Source organism: Xenopus tropicalis, chromosome 8 (genome assembly GCF_000004195.4).
Source record: "Xenopus tropicalis strain Nigerian chromosome 8, UCB_Xtro_10.0, whole genome shotgun sequence".
Taxonomy (NCBI): domain Eukaryota; kingdom Metazoa; phylum Chordata; class Amphibia; order Anura; family Pipidae; genus Xenopus; species Xenopus tropicalis.
The window spans coordinates 31,366,473-31,391,256 of NC_030684.2; the positions used below are offsets into that span (position 1 = coordinate 31,366,473).

The 24,784-nt window shown below is 42.4% G+C and overlaps 1 long non-coding RNA gene across 6 annotated transcripts in view; it reads right to left on the bottom strand.

Moving 5' to 3' along the window:
• LOC108645184 overlaps positions 1-24,784 on the bottom strand; it is a 125,288-nt gene that overhangs the window by 15,142 nt on the left and 85,362 nt on the right. The window lies entirely within an intron of this gene.

The following is a 24,784-nucleotide window of genomic DNA, read 5'->3' on the forward strand; positions in this document are numbered from 1 at the left end:
GTCTATTACGTAAATGCGGGACATTCGTGGAACTATCAGAGACAGCGGGATGCGCTATTAAAAGCGGGACAGTCCTGCGCAAAGCGGGACAGTTGGGGGGTATGCTAAAAGTTATTTATAGGTCATGCTGATTATTTTCTACTGATATGTCCAGTCCTAAACCTGACTGTTCCTTCTCAATCTGTCAGTTATAGCGTCTAATGCTAACGGACTGGGAACATGGGTGATCAGATAGGTAATGTAAAAGCATCAGGCAGCAGATTTACAGCAAAATAATAAAGCTCGTGAAAAGACAATGTTATGATAGTTGCTTCATTTCTGCTGTCAGTATCTCTTTATGGTTTAGTGCCACCTACTGGCTAAACTTAAACATTGCCCAACTATTTACACTAAGAAACTAAAATAAATGTTACCTCCTTACAGGTATTATATATTTATGAGAACTGTAGCTTTCTCTACAGGTACAGTTCTGAGATCTATTCAAATGCAATGACTGCAGAAGTAGGACATGGAACTATTTAAGCCAAAGCTTAGGAACAAAGGTGCAGCACTCATAGGGCACATTTACTAAGTCACAGAAACTGCAACTTTTTCAAACTGTGGACCGAAAGCTCGAATTTATCAAATTGTCACACAAAAACCAGCATCAAAAATGGAAGGGACATCTGCCATTGACTTCTACAAGATATCAGATATAAATTTAAGCTGTCAAACTGTCAAATTTGGATTTTTAGCCATTTGCAAAAGTCACAACTTTTTTTTTCTGTGACTTTTAACCCTAAAAATCTGAAAGAAAAAAAAAATTGGGAAAAAAATCCCCCATATATCCCCCATAGAGACAGCAGGATTAGGAGAATGAGCCTTGGGTACAACTCGCAGTCTTGCACAGTGTCAGTATATGAATCCGGGACAGATCATCCCTCAACAAACAGCAGGTTTTTGCTGTGAGATTATTTATGGGGCATAGTGGTTTAATTAGGACCTTTTCCCTAGTCTATATTAATCAGATTAAACTACAAACTTTACTGGTACTATTTGCTATTAAACCCCTTTTTACCCCACCATGGGTACATACTAGTGCAACAAGTTATCAGTTTCAGCTCCATATAGCCCCCAAATGTCCAATGTCAAATGTTGAGATTTTCAGGGATCAAAATGAATTTCTTCTTTACAAAATGTATTCTCACCCTACAACACCCACAGGTTCCTGAAAATCTTACTCCGTTCTGCAGAGTCTAATGGGGTTATGTACTGCCCAGTAGCTAATTGCTTATGTTTCCCATGCAACTGGCTTATAAGGCACCGTCATTTTGCCATAAGAATGTCAAAATGCCATAAACATCTATACACTGAATGTTCATTTGGAAAAATCCCAGTAATTTGTGATACACCCAGTAAACATGCAGTCTAAACTGCCTGATCTTAACCATAAAGGCCACTCATACAGGCACTATCTATAAGGGTAAAGGCACACCAGGAGATTTGTGCTGTAACATTTAAATGCTTTAGGTGGAGGCCATTATAGTCAAGGCATTTGGCACTGTAGGCCATGGGTAAGCAGGCCCAGATTTGTGGTGAGGCCACAAAGGCCCGGGCCTAGGGCGGCAGAAGTTTAGGGGCGGCATGCCGCCCCGCCGCAAGAACATTTTTAAATTTATCCCCCATACGGACCTCTCCCCACTGCTCAGTATGGGAGTTAAAAGGAGCGCACTCACGGCTGCGGGGGTGGGGGGGGGGGTTGTCGCGCGTTCGTGCATGTGCACAGGTGGAGGGGGGCACCAACAGGGGCGGCCTTGGGGCGCCCAGAAGAGAAATCCGGCCCTGTGGGTAAGAGCACTAGCAAAGCGCCACGCGTGACATATCCGTACTCCTTTGTGTTATATTGGGCATTGCTCTGCCTTTTATGTCTCATCAAGGGAAGAGGGAGAATTTTAGGAACTAAAAAATAACATAAAATGTCTTTTTCCCTCAAAAACATTTAATAAAAATTGATAGTACTGGGGAAGCAACAGTTACAGTGACTCCACAACAAAAAAGATGTGTCCTTTCCTCACAAGTAAAATAATATAATAGTCTCACTTGAAAAAAAAATAACATACACAAAAATCCTTTTATTAATCCCTAAGGGGCTGGACAGCTGGTTATTACCAATAAATAATTACAAATAATTGACATTTCTGTTTGGTACTAAATAACTGCACTTGGGCTGCAGCTCTGTGCGTTATTCCTGCTTCGGAAACAAAGCCACCTGTATTAGAACCGAGATGCCTCATTAGATCATTTACTGAGTTCCACATCATAGACACGCTAAGCTAAGTCTAGACCTTCAGATCTTGCTCAGGCATTCCGGATAAGGGGTCTTTCTGTAATTTGGATCTCCATACCTTAAATCTACTAAAAAATCAATCAAACATTAATTAAACCCAATAGGATTATTTTGCATCCAATAAGTATTATTTATATCTTAGTTGGGATCAGTTACAAGGTACTGTTTTATTAAAATAGGCAATCATTTTTAAAATTCTGAATTATTTGATTAAAATGAAGTCTATGGGAAACGGGGTTTCCGTAATTCGGAGCTTTCTGGATAGCGGGTTTCTGGATAAGGGATCCCATACCTGTACTATCTGCCATTGATATCACCATGCACCCACACAGTAGCAAATGCTTACCAGTTCTCAGTTTCTGACCCATTTTTTTAGATTTTAACATATAAATGGTTTATTGGCGTGCTTCCTGTGGCTGTGTCTAACGGGTTGATTCCCTTTCAGGTTAACATTTAGTATGTTATAGAATGGCTTCTTCTTAGCAGCTTTGGATTGGTCTCCTTTATTTTTTTTCAATGTAATTTAATTGATTTTATTTAATGAAGAACAATATGCAGGGTAGTTCGGTGTCTGGTGTTTACGGTGTCTATTTCTTCTTCTGTTCTGTACTTTCATGGTGTTCGTATTGTGCAGTAAGCTTTTGTAGGGTGATCCCTAGCTTAGGAGAAGATAGTATTCTAGAGAAAACCCTGGTCTAGGGTGCTGAGTGAATTCCTCTAGATCTTTTGTCCTGTTTCATTTAATAATAGTGTATACTCCTTGGTGAGGTTCCCTAATAGTGCTGCTTGGGGTGGTGGGGTTGCTTATTTATCTGCCTGAAGCTACCAGTTTGTCCCAAGTTTGTAGCTCGTACATTAACTTTCTGTCATTTCTGTCTCTAAATACTCGTTCTTTCATTGGTAGCCACTGAATCGCCCAGAGTGGGGAGTGTGTTATTATGTCCCTTACAATCCCTTACATTCCCACTCAATCATTTCCCAGCAGGCCTAAACGGTGCGTTATAGTAATATCGGAATTAGAAGCCCCCTCTCAGGCCCTCTCTCTGATCTAGATGTCCCTCAACCCCTGTCACAACCTCAAATCATAACAAACCCCATTGAATGGGACTTTAGTATTTATACATTGTTTCATATATTTCTGCCACCAGCAATGATTCACAATCTTCGCAACTTTTTTCAGATAACACACAAGTTAGTAATAACATATTAAGAGAACAGGGCTGTTAAATGAATAATACATGTACCGTGAGTGCAATAATATATATTATATATCTACAAGTTGCATAGCAATAGCTATCAAAATGTAGCCAAATCTGAATGCAATGGGCTATAGGCAGGAGAGGCAAACAGCTTATCTCTAACGTTCCTGTCTAATATCAATATTGTCTTTATTAGGTGCCTTGTCACAAAGAAATATGGATTTCATCAGATGCTCTATTTGTTGTCTCTTTATATATTTATTCTGCTACTCGCTATCACCATGTATTTAGCAGTAACATTAAAGGGAAGCCCCACTCAGAAACTCTTTTGTAGTGTTACAAAAACCCAATGGTTTTAAAGTTGTCTGTAAATGTTATGACAAACAAACATTTCATGACATGTGACCAGAGATGACTTCACACACAGCAATGTGACAGTTGGTTTTGTCCGTTGGTTGACTTTGTGGTGAGAGGTAAGTCTGAATCCCCTCTGAGAGATTTTTTGCTAAATAACCCTTATTTTAGCTAAAAAAAGATGGGAAATAGTTGGGTGATGCCCCCCTAGACTAGCGGATGTTGCTCCTCTCACAGATTTTAGTGAATTTGGAGAATTTTAGAGATGACATTAATCTTAGCGCTGGTTGGGAGACACAGACCCAGGGTTTGGCAGTTTTGCAGGCTGCAGCAAATATATATATATTTTTTTGACTGGGGACCCCATAAACATTTGGAGGCCATACAATACATACATTTTTCCTCCCAGTATTGACAGGCTCCTTAGAGTTCTGCCCCTTTGCCCCGGGTATCTGCCCTGCTCTCATGTAGCAACCTTAACATTTAACTGAATACAAATGGCAGAGAGGGTCCGGATCACAAGAGCTCACAGTCTCTTCTCTCTCTCCCCATTACATGAAATAGAGCGATTTGAGAGATTTAAAGCGATTTTGAGCTATTTGCAGCGACTCTTACGATCCTCGGTGATACAGAAGAAGACAAACAAAAGTCTTTATAAAGACTACAACCCGACATCTATAGTAGAAGAACAGGAAGAAGAAGAAGAAGAAAAAGAAGAAGAAGAAAAAGAAGAGGAATCTGCACAGTGAGTTATTACTAAATCTTTATTTGTTTATTGGGAGTCTCCACATTAACCCTAACCTTCCCTCTATTTTATATTACAGAACCATCCGACATGGGCCTCAAGAACAGCTGCCTGAGACCCAGGAACCAGGTAAGGCCGCTCACAACTTATTTTTTTTTTCTGCCCTCACAGAAGTCACTGTTGAGAAAGGTAACCAAGGGGTTAAAGGAGAGCCTAACCCAATTATAAGCAGCATTTATGTTCCATTACTTTTAAATAGAAATATAAGGGATTATACAAGTGTGTGCCCTGGGAATTACATTTCCTATATTTACTTCTTACAAGAGTCGCCATATCATGTACGTTATCTACCATCAATACAACAGCACCCCTAGTGGTAATAAATACCTGCCACTTTGCTATTTCCCTCTGTGGTAGGAAACTGGCACATTATTATTACTATGAATTTAATAAAAACTGCTTAAGCCCTTAATGTCTTCTCTTTTCCTTCATTTCTCTAGGGCTCAGCGAGAACATCCTGTGGCCCCAACGCTGACCCCTATCTGCGCTCTATAAAGAAGAAGATCGCAGAAGAAATCCACAGAGCACAGACAGAGCTGTGGATCAGCAAAGCTGCACTGACACTGGACCTGCCCAGGAAAAGTGCAGCTGAGTGGAAGAAGGAGAAGAAGGAGATAAAGGCCAGACTCAAACACCTGAACAAGGCCTTGCAGGAGATCAACGCTGCTATCCAGCACTGCACTGTCTAGGTGCCTTCTCCTTATCCGCAGTTCCACCAGCGCTCACCCCTCCTTCCAATATATGGTTTTATACACAGGGGCACACTGAAGGTACTCGCTAAATTCTGCATTCCCTTTCACTCCATCGGTTAGACTGCAGAAGCCGGGGTCTGCAGGCTGCCTGGGGCCCAGTGGAATGGAAGGGAATGCAGAATTCACCTAGTGCTTAACTGCGCTCATCTGTATGCCGCCATATTCCCATCATTTAACATCGCGCATTGATTCTGGGAGAAAATCCGATTGCCGTTAAGGAGTCAGGAAGGAATTTTTCCCTCTAATGAAGCAGATTGGCTCAAAGCTTCTCAGAGGTTTTTTTTTGCCTTCCTCAGAATCAAAAAAGCGCATTTTATATCATCAATAAAACTGTGTTTTCACAGATTTACCATCAAGCCGCTGTGTGTGTGCCCTTTATTCTGGGTATTGGTTGGTCTCATTTGACAAGGGTTACATATAGAGGGGTGGAGAGTGGGAATGTATGTGAGATTGGATCAAATCAGCAGTGAAGAAACACTGAAAGGTTCAGTACCTGTGAGTGACAGTGCTCTTGCGGGTATGGCTGCCCCACCAAGCATTCTCACACTGGCCCAACAGGCTGGAGATTCTGTTCACAAAGGCCATTCCTGGCATCCCCCCCACCATTCCCCATCATGGCATGAAGGCTGTATATACATCCATCAAAAAGCTGTGGGGAAAGATAAACAATGATTAGTCAAATAAACTCAAACCAGGGATTAATGTGATAGTCACACAGTAACAGCTAATCCTTATAAAAGGGAACAAAAAAATAAGGCAATATTTTTGATTGCATTTCAGTCTATAGGGATATTGTCCATATTCCAAAATCAAGCAGCCCTCCCTCCTGCCAGCACCTTCTTCCCTAGCCTACACTGCCATTTAAAAGGATCTACAATTTTGCAATCTGAGTAACCATACCATCAAGGAGCAAATGTCTGACACTATGAATGACACCCTAAGGGCTGTACCATAAGTGGGACAGGGGGGATTAGGTGACTTGCATGATCCCAAGCAGACAGTGACTGCAGGTTACACATGGGCAGATGCTGACCAGTTTAGCTGATAAATGACTGAAGGTTATCTGGCTCTTTCTACCTAGCTTTAGGCTGTCTAAAACACACACAAAATATATACAATGTATTTAAAAATTTGAGTTTTACCATATTAATACAAACTTTTGAGCATTTAAGTTTTGTATTTAGCTCCCTCAACAATTAGAGAGATTTGATCTCTTTTATAGTCAGTGATTGCTCTGGGCAGTATATACAGCACTACATTTATTCCTCAGTGCTGTACAACAGTCTGGTGTAAATTCCCTGCACTGTTACACACTGGAATTAAAATGATATTTTACCATTTGATTTACACCATATGCTAAGAGATACGTAAAAAATATATACCTAAAAGTTAAAAAGCAGATTTGGTGATTGTATAAGTATTCACCCTGTAACAATGCTAGGTAGAACCACCTTTGGCTGCTATTACAGTTGCCAGTACATACGAGGTTTAGAGAATTATAACAAGTCTATTAGGCAGGGTTGAAACTGACTTATGTGGAGTGAGAGAGTCCGCAATGTGCTCTGTCCTATCTGAGCTGAAGCTCCATTTAGTCAGTTCATCAATTCCTGCTCTGCTACAGCTATCTCAGTCACCTGTAAATAAAGTGATTGTGAATTGGAAATGTCTAGAAGCACCAACACTTTATTCACAAAGCGGTAGGCAACCTTATCTCATAGAAGGGCCCTACCAAGTGCTTTAGCGAGTAGTGTGCTGTCTCTGGTACATAGGTCTAAAGAACTAAAGAAAGACACATGTCGATCAAGTGCAACCGTTTGTATCCATATCAAAGACTGTACTGCTAGTTGATCCAGAGGATCTTGACTCCAAGAAGGCAATGGACCAGTCCCTGAATTAACATTGTACTAAAAGCAATTTTTTAAAGTAACTTTTTAGTTTTTAGTATTTTCTCACTTATTAAAAAGCCAAACCCTTCTCGAAGCTATCTAATGTATCTGCCTGTACAACCATTTCAGGGAGAGAATTCCCCCACAAGAATTACTTATCATGTAAATAATATACGGGTTCCCGTGGGTTAGCACACACACAAGTCCAACATCACCCTGCACAATGCTGGAGTGGGCTACAGTTCCAGACTCTGGAGCATCCTGTACATTAAATAAAATACCAACAGTTCCCAACAGTGACCCAGCAATACTCTCACAAGGCAGTGATCACAGGCAAATAAACCCAATAAGCAACCAAACTGTAATAGAAACTCACAAAGCAACCAGCAACCCAAGAAATGGCCCAAACCTTGCTAGTAAATCAAACACTGAGCTAACGAAACAAGCCTGTGTTACCGCAGTTGAAAACCAAGATGTACTTTATAGGAAACTGGTTAAACTTTAAAGGTAATGTTAATTTAGGAACAAAACAAGGACAACACTATCCAGAGCCCTAAAGAAACAACATGGAGACTAATTGCTAACCTGCTATTATGGGTTGGTGCTTTTTAATCAACATGAACCAACACACTCACATCTTCTAGCTTTTAACTATTCATTACTCTTATTTTCAAGATCTTTAGCAAAAAGATTGAAAACAAATCTATACATCCTCTGAACAAGCTCAGTGAGTATCAGATACCAAGAAAGCAACTAAAACTGTTAGCCCGATAATATAGAACCACTGTAGAACTAAAACAAAGACAACTGATGACAGAACATATGGGCTCTAGATGTGGGGAAGAGCAGGGCAATTACAAACGGATCCAATGTTTACCCCTTTTTTATGTAAACTCCTCTTATCTGTGTCTGTTCAACTGTCCAAACTAATTGCACTTTTCTTTCCACTTTTCTAGAAATGATTGAATGTGACGATAATAGCTTGTATACGAGCTAACTATAACACTTTTTTTGTAACTGTTACAGTAAAAGCTCACAAATAAAACAAAGTTCAGGTTAGAATATTTCCATTAAGCAGACCTATAGGGTCTGTAGGAGATAGTAGAGCAGATACTGGGTATGGGTATGGCAATTTAAGGAAGGGGGGAACCAGAGAAGGAACAGTAAAGCTGGCCATACACGTGGCGATCTGAAACATCGTCAGATCCGCTACACACCATTCAGGGCTGAATCGGCAGGTAAGGAGGTAGAAACAATAGGATTTCTACCTCCTTCTGCCGATTCAGATCTGAAGGGAGAATTTTGGTCAGGCGCCTTCTATGGCGCCCGATCAAAATTTTCAAACTGGTCCGATCGGCGAGTCGGACGATATCAGCAGCTTCCTGCGATATCGGTCGACTCGCCGATATACCATACACGCACCGATTATCGTATGAAACGAGGTTTCATACGATAATATCGGTGCATGTATGGCCACCTTAAGAGTCAGAAGGGTGTTTGGGCAGATAAGGTAGAGGAGATGGGGAGAGTAAAGGTTGTGATGACAAATAGGTTGTGAGCGGAAGAGATAAGGAGAACAACAGAGTGAAGGATAACAGATTAGAAAATGAAGGAAAAAGAACAGAAAGATACTGCAAAAAAGGGTTGGGAAGAGAGAAGAGGGTGGAGAGCTTGCAAATCTTCCCTCTTTACTCCTTAACACATCACTATGTACCAGTTTATAATAACAACCCTTAACTAACAAATAGAAGGACTATCAGCTTCACATCTCTGTTGGATGAGTACACTGGCAGCTGAAGGTATGAACAGTTGAAGCATAAAGTCCGACATCCATTCTTCCTACAGACATCTAAATCAAGAGGGAATTTGGAAATTCAAATATGTTTTCATTGAACACCAGCATAGAGTGACTGCACTGACCACACTCACATATACACTGCAGTATTAATAACTCCTACTGCTCACATTGCGCAGTGTAAAAAAACAACACTTGTGTACTGCACTGATAGCCCTGCATATACACCTGCATACACTGTAATCAAAACTGCTACACATACTGCATACATTGCATATATTCTGCTGAGTGTACCTACATGTACATGGCCATTTACTGAAATGACAACCTCTGTATATAAACCTACTCTAAGCAAAGCAGCATGATTTGTACAGGTATTACACCCCTTATCCAGAAACCCATTATCCAGAAAGTTCCGAATTACGGAAAGGCCATCTACTATAGACTCCATTATAAGCAAATCATTCTAATTTTGAAAAATGGTTTCTTTTTTTCTGTAATAAAACAGAACCTTGTATTTGATCCCAACTAATATATAATAACAGGTCCCACGCCCGTACTCAAAGCATCTTGGCATATACACCTGCATACACTGCCCACATGGCACCTGTACCCATAAACCTACATATGTTGCACTGAAAATATCTTTACTCCATTCCTTTCACTCTCCACTCCTGCATATGCTGACTTGGCAATTGAACAAACTGCACAGAAGCTGCATACTGTATATCAGCTGCAACACCAGGTATAATGTATGCCATACATACGCCAGATTGTGGCCATTTCTGCACTTTGCATGCTGCGCTCAGATTCACAAATGAACCCTATGGAATCCCTCCGATTAGTTTATTCCAACCTTCATACACAGCATTCCGTTCTTTTGTGTATTAACAATATGCTTACAGTTTAAATGCCAACCCATTCCTGAATTCTCTGTTCCACCTCTTGCATTCTAAATTCTACAACCTCCACATGGGAAAAAGGAGCTACATAAAGTGCTTGATAAGCCTCTCAGAGGCAGAAGGCAGGTTTAACAACTTGATCGTGACAGGAGAAGATGGAAAAATGTAATACAAATATAAAACTCATACATACATGGGACCTTGCCAAACCAGTGAATCTGCCTTTCTGTTGCTTGTAGAGAGGCTTCAGAGATAATTCTGCTTTGAATAAAAGGCCTTTGACTTCTCTTTACTGCCATAATTCTGTTTGTATTCTCCCAAAACACTTATGTCAGGCTGTTAATCTCTTACAGGGATGCATAAGGGCGAAGACACATGGAGCTACTTAGTAGCAGCCAGAAAATACCATCGATAATACTGAGAATTGCCTCTGCTAAAACACAATGATCAATGCTGACAATTATCAGCATTGTCCATTTTTGTAGTAGCTCCATGTGTCTGCACCCTTGGGGGCCTAGCAGGTAAATTAAAGGTAAACATGGCAAACACTGGGAGAGCCAACTATGAGAACTGTCCCTTAGGTTTGCTAACCGGCTGACCGCCCAAATAAACCAGAAAATGTACCCGGCATAGATATTCCCCTGTAACCAGGACTATTCCTCTAGAAGACAAAAGCGATAACGAAATGTAAAATGGAAGTAACAAAACATCATTTACCAGACTGCAAAACATTTTGTGCCTAAAGAAAATCTGTGTTTTGCCACCATGCGCCATCCGACGCAGCAGCGAAGCTAGAACCAAGGTGCAGCTGCCACGAGGCCAGTTAAGTGGCAGAAAGAAAACTCCTGGTAACTTTAACTTTTAACTGGAAATTCTGCTTTTCTAGTGCAGATAGTGAAATTACTCTCTAGTGATGTGGGACTCCCCTAGACACCTCCAGCGCAGAGGGGCGGCATCACAGGAGCCATCTTAGGGCAGATTCAAGGTGGAAATTGCCCCTGGCTAGAACCCTTTGCAAGAGACAGCAATCCAGAGGGCGTGCAATATGGTGGTGGCTCCCCACGCTCAGAGTACGATTTTGAGAGCTCTCCCCCACCCACACAACCACTACCAGAACAGGCAGTACAACTGATATTAACAGCAATTGCTCTGCGGGCAATAGACCAGGCCATAATAACCCCGGGTACCTTACTGCAGGGACACACAGACTTATCCAAAAGGTAGGGTGCCTATCCCAAGCCTCCTGCTTGTTATTACTGACAATTGGAAGGCACCCCAACAACCAGTGCTCACTGCTGGATATCCCTTGGCATCTGTCCCAGACTGTAACATGCAGTATCCTGATCCCTGGTCCTTTCGGGATTTAGCCACACACACTTGCCGACTTGACCACCATGAAATATCAACCTCTATGGACAAGATACTCAGGAGGGGACCAATCACACACAGGCTCAATATACTTTTCACCCATGGTGATTCATTAGCTGACTGTACTAGCACCCAAACATGCACTTATACCTGAAATGAATGGGACCCCTACTGCCATTATTTGGCAGCTTTTTAATGGGTAGAAGCCCTCACTACCTCCCATAGGACCAATTCACAACTTCTACAGGACTATCTGGAGCATAATTTAGATTAGCAGACTAATCTCCCTAGTGTTAACAACACATTTACAATTACAGGGAAAATGCCTTTCCCAACTAGGGGTCGGCACGGAGGGACAGGGACAGTTATTTTGGGGAAAAAAATTGCTTTGTTTTACAATACTGGTGATTAAACTGTGGGAAGATTGAAATCCCAAGAACTGGTATAAATATATTCATATTAAGTTTACTATGCTAAGGTCACTCAATTAATGAAATGCACTGCATGTCACTGCACAATGTGTCATTGTCAAACCGAGCAGGAGAGGAGCCCTCAGCGCTCATATCTTGGAACTTAAGGGGCCCAAATCCCAAATTCAAACAATCTCTAGTGTTCCATTACATTACAAAATATCAGCCCCATATCCTGCTACAGCAGGAGACCCATCTCGAGGGACAATGCCTACTGGCATTAAAAAAGCCCTTGGGAGGCTCATGGCTATCACTCCCCCTTATGCCAGAGGCACTTCTATTTTGATTAGAAAACACATACCTTTTAAACTTCACTTCATGACTTACATATAGACCCTCAGGGCAGATTTGTAGCCCTTTCATGTACCTTAGCTATCCAGCCACTGACCATAACAAGTATATATGTACCACCAACCTTTCAGCTCCAGGCAATGCAGCAGATAAGGCAAGAAGCTACAGGATTCCCAGCAGCCCCACTAGCAGCCTGATAGGCAATCCCACACCCTGATGGACACTATACTGTTACTTTGGGCCTCACCGACATCTGAAAGTGGAAAAATCTATCTACATGGACTCCTGCCAATCCACTAAGTATAAACACACTAACCAGAATCAACTTAGACTTAGCTATATCTCACTTACATAGACTAGTGGACCAAATACTATATGGTCTGGTCTGCCCATACAGTCCTCCTTAAGATAAATATAATACCAGCAGGCAGATCCCAAATTTGTAGCCTTAGTTCACCGTGGCTATGCGAGGCGGTCTCTAAGGAGCCTCAATGGACTTCTGGGACACTAATAACAACACTGCAAGCCCTGACGTAGTCTGGGACGATTGTAAGGCTACAATTACGGGGACATTACTTGGTGCTATAGCTGGAGCGAGAAGAGCGGCCAATCAAAAAGGGAATGATGTCCAATGATTTCTTTCAGAGGCAGACCCCCACACTGCCTCATCCACTGAGGAAACAGTACAGTAACTAAAGCCTAAGCGGGATGAGCTTGGCAGGGGACAGGTTGACACCGAGCTGTTAAAATATGAGTGCTTGCCAAAGCCTAGCAGCCCTTCTCCATATAAAATAGCCATAACCATGAGAGACACCTCTCCTCCACGTTAGCGGCTGGAGGGGACTCCAACATACTTCTGGATCCACACTTAAGACTGCTCGGCCAGACACTCCAGTATTCCTTCTAGACGTCTGACATGATGTAGAGAACTGCCACACTGAAAAGGACTATACATTCTATTTACACAGACTTAATACTTATTGGAGAATAGATTATATTTTTATTTCCCATAATTCATTACATCAAGTGGTAAGCAGTCACTCGAAAATTGTATGAAAATTCTAAAAAAAAAAATCACCTCAAAGCTTTCACTATCAAGAAATTTTTCTGCATTTTTGTGGGGTAAAAACACACAAAACAATACACTGACCCACCCAAAATCATATATTTTTGGAAGGCACATATTTGGGAGAATTCCCAATGGGTACCCATGTCTTTCTACTCCATTGCTTTCCCAAAATTGGCAGTTTTGATGAAATCCCATCATAGCATTAGCGTAGCTGGTTAGCGCCTTCCAATAGTTATAAAACATTGGACACTAAGGAATACTCAAATAACTTTTGAGTTTGAAGGGCGCATTTAAATGCAATAATAAAAAATGCAAAGCGTGCCGGTTTGTGGCCCCTGGAGGTTCAAACTGGAGAGTGAACTAAACTTACCAGAGCCAAAAATGTTTTACAATTGCAGAACCACATTTGTGCTTTACGTATTATTCTAGGATTGCAAACTATTATATATAGGTGGAACGGAAAGAGCTGTGGGGACACGTACTTATGTGTAACATATTTAACATATAAAAAAGCTGAGACAGAGAGATACGTTCTGGGATTACCCTTTAATTCACTGGCCATTTACCTTACTGGGATAAATGTATATGTGCCCCATCCATAGTACTAGTGCCCATATCAGCCTGGGATTTATTATGTTGCTTTGAAAAACTGTTCTTCCACTTCAGCCCATTCTTAGCGCAGCCCATTTTCTAAACGCTTCTCCTCCTACAGGTTTAGGGGTACAACACTCAAACTCTCTCCACTTCTTCGCCCTATAGCGGAGCAGGCTGCTTGTGCTTTTCTAAGGGATCCCGGCCTCCGTCTTTTTGTGGCGCCGCTCTGAACACCCCAATATTTCCATTGACTTTGACAGGAAAGATTTTCAAACTGCTGCCACACTTACAGCTCTGAAGCTACACTCCCCAAACTTGAATAACATAATCATGGGGTCACCCCAAATGAAACAGCGACATTTGTTGGACAACTCAAAGTGGAAGGGGCCAATCCAATTTCACCCATTGACTTTAATGGAGACATTTAAACTGCTGCCAATCTTAGAGCTCTGGAGCCAAACCCACCAAACTTGAATCACATAGTCAAGGGGGAAACCCATACGAAAAGGAGATTTTTCTTGGGTGCCCAAAAGTGTACGGAGCTACCAACAGCCAATCAGATTTAATTCACTGAATTTCATTGTTTAACATTTAAAATACTGCCATTCTCACACTATTTATGCCAGAGACAAATGAAGCAGCATTTGTTTATCCCTTTCTGGTCGCTGGTACTGATGATTGAAGCAAAAATAATCTAGCGAAATGTTTTTACCCAGGTCTAACAATCATGTTGTTTCTGCTACATTGTTTCACGACATGTGACTTCACCCCTAGAAATGTGACAGTTGGCTTTGTCCGTTGGTTGACTTGTGACGAGAGGTAAGTCTGAATCCCCTCTGAGAGATTTTTTGCCAAATAACCCTTATTTTAGCTAAAAAAAGATGGGAAATAGTTGGGTGATGCCCCCCTAGACTAGCGGAAGTTGCTCCTCTCACAGATTTTAGTGAATTTGGAGAATTTTAGAGATGACATTAATCTTAGCGCTGGTTGGGAGACACAGACACAGGATTTGGCAGTTTTGCAGTTCTGCAGCAAATATATCCTTTTTTTTTTGACTGGGGACCCCATAAACTTTTGGAGGCCATACAATACATACATTTTTGCTTCCAATATTGACAATGCTAAGGTACAGATGGCAGTTATATTATTTCTGTTCATGGGTGAGTGGAGCAGATGCAGATACTGGGGTAGAGGAACAAATTAAATACAATGATACAAGGGGCAATTTGGGGTAGTAGCCTGGGGCGTGTTTCCCAAAATTGCCCCCTGGCACAACAGCTAACAAAATTAGCCTGACAAGCAAAAAAAGGGGGGGGGGGCATTTTAGGCAACTTTGCATGATTAATGGTAGCTTGGGGAGTGGAGTCAAAGTTCCCAAAAGTGCCCCTGGCACCAAAGCTCCCCAAATTGCCCCCATTATTTGCTCTTGTTTGGGGACAAGCTTATCATGAAAGTGTCTGTTGGAAATATGTCAGTGTGTTTCCAAATTACATTTGCCCAACAGGCAGGAAGGAGTGGGGGTAATTTTTTTGCCACTGTCACCTAGTGCACTCATCAGGGGGTAACACTGCAGAGGGGCCTATTAGTTATGGGGTCTGGAAAACAAAATCATGTATTGTCCTATATGGCACAAGGGGGCTGGATATTACACCTGTGCTGGGCCACAGAGGGAGTTAAGAGCTGAGAAACAGAAAATCATAATCACTGTCTCGCTGACCCTACACCCGTGCTTAATTAGCTGTCCCTGAACTACAAGTCCCAGAATCCCATGTGGCTGAGCTGTAGTTCTAAGGCAATGTGTATTTCATATTTTTTGTTTACTTAATTGTGCTTTTCAACATTTAGACCATTTACACTACCTCTCTCTGGCTGTAACTGACAACTTTCATTTGGGTGCTAGGGTCCCACTCTTCCTAGCAACGGTCAGTAGCACCAGCACTAGAGTGTATGATGGGTAAAGGAGGGCCACAACAGAAAGACAAGTAGCACAAATCAGAAGAATAAATACCTAGCATTAGGATTCCTTACGTTAGGGGTGCAGGGGCACTGATCAGAGCTGAGTTGGCTATGGGGGAGCAGGCACGTTGGGTATGTGCAGGGAGAAGCATGTTCCATTGGAATACTGAGATGATCCCTGCATTTATGGGACTGGGAAATCTCAGTGCATGATGGGATCTGTAGTCATGTCACAAGCCAGCCCTGACATTATAAGCAATACAATGCTAATGGCTTGACCTCAGAGTGCATCATGGGAGACGAAGGCCCTTTACACAAGCCAGTGAGGAAAGTCTACATTCTCGATGACCATCATATTTGTTAGCTAAATAGCACACACAAGAGCTGTCAGGCACCTTTACATCCAATTATAGTTTTAAGAAATTGAAAACCTGATAGTTATTGGACTTATAGTTTGATTCCTTCCATGTCATTTTGGTATGGGATATTGGTGAGCTCATATTCTTATATATGATAGAGGGGGTTATGCACTGTATCCCTGGTTGCTCTTAGAGCCTTTTGAGGCCCCTGAAATGTTAAACATGAGCAGTTTTGCAACTCTGCATTGATATTACCTGGTCCCAATGGGCCCCCTACTCTCCTGCGGCTCCAGAAGTGGCAGGGCCCTCTGCCCCTAGTATTCTCCTGCTCACAATCCCTTGTATCTCTTTTCCCCTATAGTGTAAGTTATTGAGAGCGATACAGAGAATCCAGAGAACAACAGCGACATCGGCGATACAGAAGGGAGAAGAAGTGAGAACGAGAGAGAAGAAGGGAGAAGATTCGAGTGGTTCTCAGCCCAGAGGATATTTACATCTTCCTAATTGGGGTCCTCTGGACAAACGTACTGGTCCTACATTTTTCCCCTCTACAATAAGAGTACGATTATCTTTCCCTATTGGCTATAGGAACTGTCATGCTGCTTATTATTATTTCAGCTATTTTCATATTTCCCACCTGTAGATCTGTAAGTAAGATTTGAGCTGGGTTCCCACAGTGCAACAGTCACACTGCTGTCATTCCAGGGGTTTCCCAACTAACAACAACTGGATATCTAGGGGCCAGAATGGCAGTATTGAAAGATTAATTAAAATGAGAAGAGTTACAATTCCTAGCCACCCATGTAAAGGGATATAAAGGAAGGTAATGCTATGTGAGCAAAATAAATCCCCTTTTAATAAGATTGTTTAACAATAACACAAGTAATAATCAACCCACAGAGTTCAGTTGTGTTTTGGTTGCCAGGTTTTGTGACCCGACAACCACAGAGCATAATCACTTGTATATTGGAAATACGCAAAATAGCAATACTTCATATATTCTTAACAAGCAATTTTTGGGAGCGCATCCTGTCAGGAAAATGATGCACAGTGCTGCCACTTTGTCACCCTAAGCAATGATACAAGCCGCAGCGCCACCAAACCAGCACCCCGTGTTATATCATTTAGTTCAGTTGGAGGGTTATTGTTCCTTTTCATACAAAGTGTGAGCATTGGGGGGCAGAGGATGCTGGAAGTTGTAGTTTTACTGCAGCTACAGAATGACACTGTGCCTAAACTCAACTGAACATTTAGTTGGACATATAATTGTCTTGCAGGGGTTATGGCCATTGCAGTGTGACTGAGCATTAGACATAGCGGGACTGGGATTTATTGAGGGGCTCATACACTAGCATACATAGTCAATAGCAGTAATGTATAATATTTAAACATACGTTTTTACCTTTGGCAGCGGAAGCTGTGAAATGATTGGCTGATCTGACTAGTCCTGGCTTAAACCAATGGGATAAGAAGTCTGATCATTTCATTACTGCTTGAGCTTGTAGGTTACCAGCAGCTACAAACAGTTGTATTATTTATCCCCACTAAAGCAGTGACTAATACCAACCTTTCTTTCCTGATACAGGACATTCAAGATGGGTGCCAAGCTGTGTAACATCTTACATCAGCAGCGTCACACTGAGGTAAGGCTGATGGAAATATAAAGCCATTGTTTCCTGCCTGAGGATGAGAGGCCTTGCCCCCAGATATAAAGGGGAACTGTCACTGCAAAGAGAAATTCCTCTGCTTACAATAAATATTTAGTAACCCTGTTTGTATTTCTCTGCTGTTCTCACAAATATGTTTAAGTTGAATATTCATTATAGTTTGGAGGCGTTATTAGCACTTCATTATTTTTTCCATTCTCTATAGACCGACGCCATCGATCAGTGTTTTGATGTCTCCGAGCCCTGGGCAAGGCCTTGCCTTTTGGATACGAGACACCAGCTGGTGCGGGACATCCAGAAGGAGATGCGCATAGCAGCGGGGGCGCAAAAGATGTTCCGGGCCAGCAAAGGCAAAAAGGCTAAAGCCCAGGTGAAGGAGCTGAGGAACAGCAGTGAGAAAAGGGTGAAAGCCCTTTACTCCTCTCTCCTCAAGCTCAATGCGGAGATCGCTCGGAGGGAAGCGGAGAGCACTCAAGGTGAGCTATAACAATCTCTGGTTTCTTTCCTATTGTCATTATATGGGGAACCCGTGTGGCATCAGCAGATCCACTAAATGGACATTAGCCTGAGCCCCACAGGACTATAAATGAATTTTTGTTGCTTTAACATGTATATTTAAAACCAGTGATTATAGACAGCATTATCTCAAATCAGCAAACAGCCCATAAGCCTTTACCTGGTACCATTCTACCATGTGAACAGAACCACGGGTGGTTGAATTTGTGTTCCTAAGCAACCTTAGGTTTAATCATATCTTTGAATTTTTATATTTGAAATTCCTTATATCTATCAAACTTGTGTTCTATATTTTCAGATGCAGTACCAGAGACGACGGAGGCTACAACTAACAACAGTGTAGCATTCCCAGCAGAAAAGGACACTGGGCCTGAGGTTCTGGTCATTTTAGACCCGACCAGCGACTCTTCCCAAGTGAGTACATTACACTGACATTGCACTCATTTCTTGGGCAGAACAAAAACATTGCCCTTATTATATCCTTGTGACCCCACATTCACTGACTGCTCACCTTGTGCCCCTTATTTGTTTGCAGCACCATCCTGATGCTTCTTCTAAAGAACCGGGGCCAGAGAAAGAACAGCCCCAAGTTCCACCTGATGACAGGTAAGGATTTTTCAGAACAGATTAAAAACCTGCCCCCTACTTTCATCAGATAAGAGCAATACAATCTTAACAATAACTGAACCATTCTTCTAATTAAAGTGAAGTACCTGCAGAGGAAATTGTTGGCGCAGAAGAGGACAAATGGTAAGATACACATGCATTTGGCTGGGAGATTCCACAATCCTCAGTTCAGTAGCACAGTGCCATCTATGAGATATGGGTAGGGATGCCGCAGTATTGGGGAATACAAAGAATCAAGCAACTAAGGGAAGCCATAGGGTAGCTTACAGGTAACCAATCACTAAGCAAGGGATAAAATTTAAGTAGAATGAACATTAACCTGTATTATACTTACAGTGACTTACCAGCACAAGAGGAGGAGGTTCAGGGAGAGGCGGAATCTCTTTTTGCCGAGCCGGAACAACAGCCTGAGAATGAAGAGGAAAGGTAAGATCACGCTGTATGCGCAAGGCCGCAGGTTAGCTTGCTTTCTACTATTACTGTACACTTGCATTATAATGATCTTTTACCTAATTTACCTTATTCCAATAGCGACGTGCAAGTGCATGGAGAAGACTCCTCTGAAACATCGAAGGACCCTCACCCTGGTGATTACTGCCCAACTCAGGATTGCCAGGCAGAGGAGCCATCAGAGGAGACACAAAGCACTCAGTAAGACAAACCCTCAATACTGAAAATGAACACTTACATTTTATATATATATATTTTTTTTTTTTGCACAAAACAAAATTCCTGTTTCTTCCGTTGCAGAGAGCTACAGTTCTGCAGCTTTTCGGCAAGAGACTTTCGCCGGATAAAAGTTTTAGGCAGGGGGAGTTTTGGCAAGGTAATTAATTCAGTCTCTAATTAGAACTTAGCATTAAATACAGGGGAACATTCAATGTTACTAAACCCACTCTCTAATTCCAGGTTCTACTTGTTGAGTACCTTCCGGCAAATATATACTGTGCCCTGAAGGTACTCAAAAAGGAAGACATAAACACCTTCGAAGAATTACAACGGTGAGCTCATGATTCCAAAATTCTCCATTTTATATACTTTTCATTTCTCGTGCCTTCCCTTCACCCAGTTGCTTTTGTTACCATTATATTTGACTCTACGCTGGACTCATTTGCTCTTTTATCTTTCAGCATTTTAGCCGAAAAGGAAATTGGGCAGACGGTGAACCCAGACAACTTCATAGTGGATTTATATGCCACATTTTCCACCAAATTTCATCTTTTTTTTGTCATGGAGTTTGTTGCAGGAGGAAGTCTGAGAACCCATCTGGACACCTGTGGGCACTTCGACCTAGAGAGGGCTAAGTAAGTATAAATTAGGTGAATATTTGGGCTTTTATACATACAGTCTATCAGTTACAGGAGACTGAAGAGCAGGGGAGGATGAGAGAACTGGCAATTGTGCTACACTAAATATTAACGTTCATAAATAAAGGCACCATATAGTGATCAAAAGTATTTTCCTTATCCTTGCAGGTTCTACGCTGCCTGTATACTCCTAGGCCTGGAGGCCGTACACATGAAGGATGTTGTTCACAGGTAAGAGTTTATAAAGGGCTAGGTACCTTTAGTGGTGAGTACAACCTGGAGTTTAATACCTGCTGCAAGTTAGCAGCAGTGCAGCTACAGGTTCAAAGTTACTTCTTGGAAGTCTAAGGGAAGGAAATAGGACAGGAGGCAGAGTTTTTAAGCTTGGCTTTTGACTCTATGCTATGTTACAGCAGTTTTAATGTGTCGTTATAATATTTCCATTTTGTTTCAATGCAGAGATTTAAAGCCAGGAAATCTCCTTATGGATAAGGACGGCTATATAAAGATTGCCGATTTTGGCATAGGCAAGACCGGTAAGGGACGCCTTGTATTATTATCGAGCACAAAGGGGACAAATTTTGGGTTTCCTCTGGCATCAATCACTTACAATTTGACTTTTTTGAAGGAATTGGATATGGAGACCGAACAGGCACCATGATCGGGTCTCTAGCTTACATGGCACCAGAGGTACTGAGGAAAGAGATGTACACAAGAGCCGTCGACTGGTGGGCTCTTGGAGTCATCACATATGAAATGCTCCTTGGGAAGGTAAGCGCAAACTGCCACTGACCAGTTATAAGGGGAAGTGACATACAATTAAATATTGTTATTTATCTAACCTCATAAAGCACTCTTTATAATAAACCTGGCCCTTAATACATTCTTATTCAACATTCCAGAAACCCTTCACTGGATATGACGGGGACTGCATATGTGACTCTATTGTCGGGGTTGAGCCACTCTTCCCCGAGTCTCTCGATCCAGTAGCAGTAAGCTTCATATCAGAGGTAAGTAGCGCTGACCTATCAGTTTATTACAATCAGATCAGTGACCACTTTCTAAATCTCTGGAGTTCCCACAATGCTTCTGTACGTGTAACTGCCATTTTCTGTTCTTGTAGCTCTTGAACAAGAATCCCGAGGAGCGACTGGGTTCTACCGAAGGAGATGCAGCTGATGTAGCCGAACATCCCTTCTTTAATGTAAGTCCTTTGTCTGTATTATCATAATCATTCTAAGATCTTCTGGCTATACCCTCGGATACTATCTGCGAGGTACAGTCCTCTCATATCCTCAGCTTTCTGAAGAACCTCTAATAATGAGCATTTTTATGGTGCATATGTTGCAGAACATAGTCTGGGATGACATACTAGAGAGGAAGGCGACGGCTCCGTTCATACCCAGCCTCGACGGACCGGAGGATGTCACCTATTTTGAAGAGGAGTTTACTAAACTGCCAGCCGATCTGACGCTGCCGAAAGGACCTTCTGCCGAAATGGAAATTCAGATCCAAGAAGCCTTTCAGGACTTCACCTATTCGGCATTTTAAGTCACAATACAATCATAGGTAAGAAAGGGCCCGAGTACAAAGACAAGCAGCACAAATACAAAGAAAAAATGTTTTTCATTAGGATTCCTTACATTATGGGGTACCGATCACAACACAGCTGGTTATGGGAAGAAGGCACACTGGGTAACTGCAGGAAAAAGGGGAGTCTTTGGGAATATTGAGGTGATCCCTGAGATAATTGCAATTCTGCAATTACGTGCTATGTGTAAGCACAAAAAAAAATAAAACATGTAAATCCCATGCAGCCAGAACCTGTTGAGCTGCCAATGAAAAGCATGGGAAGTGTATCCCTTAAGCGTTACAGTGTTTTTACAGTAATATCACTTGCTAAGATGAAAAATGCGAGGATTGAGTTTGAAGTTTGAAGTTTAATCTTTGGTTTTTGCAGACGGGTCTCGGAAGCGTTCAGAAAAGGCACCTCAAACAACACCAGCAGCAGTTTCCTAAAATTCCTAACACTGCTGTACCGCCAGTTAGGTAACTCCTCTTCAAAATCCCAGTTCCACCAGTGATGACCCTTCCTTAAGCTACCTCAGTTCCACCAGTAGCATTTTCAGGTTAAGACCAGCAATGCATCTCCTTCGTTCCACCAGCCGCGTCTTCTCTTTCACACACCTCAGTTGTGCCTTAATTCCATCTGCTGTAACTTCACCAGCAGTATGTCTATGAAGATTTTCCTTCATCCAGGTCATGGTATATCTAGTATAAATAAATTTGAAGCAACTGGACTTGTTTAGTAATCATTGAAGACGTTTCACTACTCATCCGAGCAGCTTCTTCAGTTCAACTGACTGGTATGGGAAGTCCTCAGCATATATACTCTTCCACTAATCCAATCACAATGGCACTATGTAACTCTTCAGAAAGGTGACATCTGAAACTCACAGAGGTGTGAATGCTGTGGAGTTACTTTGAAAGGATTACCCAAGTATCATGCAACTCTTCAAACAGGTGTTACTTGTTAGAGTTGCATGAATGGATGTGTGAAGAGTTCTGAAACTGCCGGGGTACAGATGTTAGAACAGCATTGTATGTAGCAGACATGGCTCAGCATAGGAGGGCGAACACTACAGGCCAGGACTCTGCTGTCTTTCTACACCTAAAAGACAAGGGACACTCCTTTGAAAATAGCAATGTCCAAATTTTGGACAAAGAAGACCGCTGGTTTGAAAGAGGTGTAAAAGAGGCCATTCATGTCAAAGTGGAGAAACCATCCCTTAACAGAGGCGGGGGACTTCGACACCATCTGTCTGCTACATACAATGCTGTTCTAACATCTGTACCCCGGCAGTTTCAGAACTCTTCACACATCCATTCATGCAACTCTAACAAGTAACACCTGTTTGAAGAGTTGCATGATACTTGGGTAATCCTTTCAAAGTAACTCCACAGCATTCACACCTCTGTGAGTTTCAGATGTCACCTTTCTGAAGAGTTACATAGTGCCATTGTGATTGGATTAGTGGAAGAGTATATATGCTGAGGACTTCCCATACCAGTCAGTTGAACTGAAGAAGCTGCTCGGATGAGTAGTGAAACGTCTTCAATGATTACTAAACAAGTCCAGTTGCTTCAAATTTATTTATACTAGATTCACCAGCAGTGTATGCCCTTACTTCCGCAGCAATTCCACCAGCAGCTTATGCCCATCCTTCCACTTTAATTCCACCAGCGATGCCTCCCTTGCCAAATACTGCCCTTCCACCAGTGGTGCCTCCCATGCAACAATTCACCAACAGTGCCTCCCATGCCACAATTCACCAACAGTGCCTCCCCTGCCACAATTCACCAACAGTGCCTCCCATGCCACAATTCACCAACAGTGCCTCCCCTGCCGCCCACCACACTTCCGCCAGCAGTGCCTCACCTGCCACCCACCGCAGTTTCCCCAATGGTAACTTCTCTTTCAACAAGATATGGCATCATAAACATGAGCTACTCAGTAGGCTCTGCATTCCTTTCCACTCCATCCCTCAGACTGCAGAAGCCGGGGTCTGCAGGCTGCATGGGGTCCAATGGAATGGAAGGGAATGCAGCTTTCACTTGTAGTTTCATGGCACCCATGTGTATGCTGCCATATCTCTGTTTGCCTCACCAGCAGTGCCTCCCATTGCATTCCACCAGCAGTTCCTTTTCTTTCGCTTAAGCTCCACCAGCAGTGCCATCCCTTACACTCACCACAGTTCCACCAGTGCCTCTTGTTTCAATCATATATGGCACCATAAAAAAGAGCGCAGGTAAGTACTGCAAAATCATTCACTCCACACAAACAGACATTCAGTCCACACACACACGCATTCACTCCACACAAACACACTATAATCACTACAGAAACTTGCACTTTTAATGCCCGTCTCCTCTATTCAGGAGGCTCCTCCAGTCAGAAGTCTCGCTCCATAGGCTGCACTTCATCAGTCCCTTGCCCTGCTGGGTTCTGGAGGGAGAGAGAAACTTTCCCACAGTACACAGTCTGATAGTCAGTGCATGGGGACTGTCAGGTATAACCAAGAGCTGTGCCGGGGAAAGCTGCTCTGTCTCTCCAGAAACCAGCTCCCCAAGGGACTGTCGGGGACTGGAGCGCAACCTGTGCTGAAAGCCTCCTGACTGGAGAAATCCCACGCATAAGTATTTTCTGACTTACAAACTGAACAGGACAGGCTTCTCTGACTTTTTCTTCCTCTGACCTACCCCACACATATCAGCACACTGGCACAGATACACATTTAGATAATAAGACAAACACTTTCATCCCACTGACATGACTGTCTTTCCTCCCCCCCCACCAAAAAATGCCCTTATGACATACCCACACATGCACCCCTCTACATATTTACACACACACACGTGAGTCACAGCTGACAGCAGGGGCAAGCAGTACCATACTGGGGAAGGGATCATCAGGGGATACAGCTGAATATCCCTGCAGCGGGGACAGAGACAGTACAGGGAAGTGGCCGACACCAACCTCA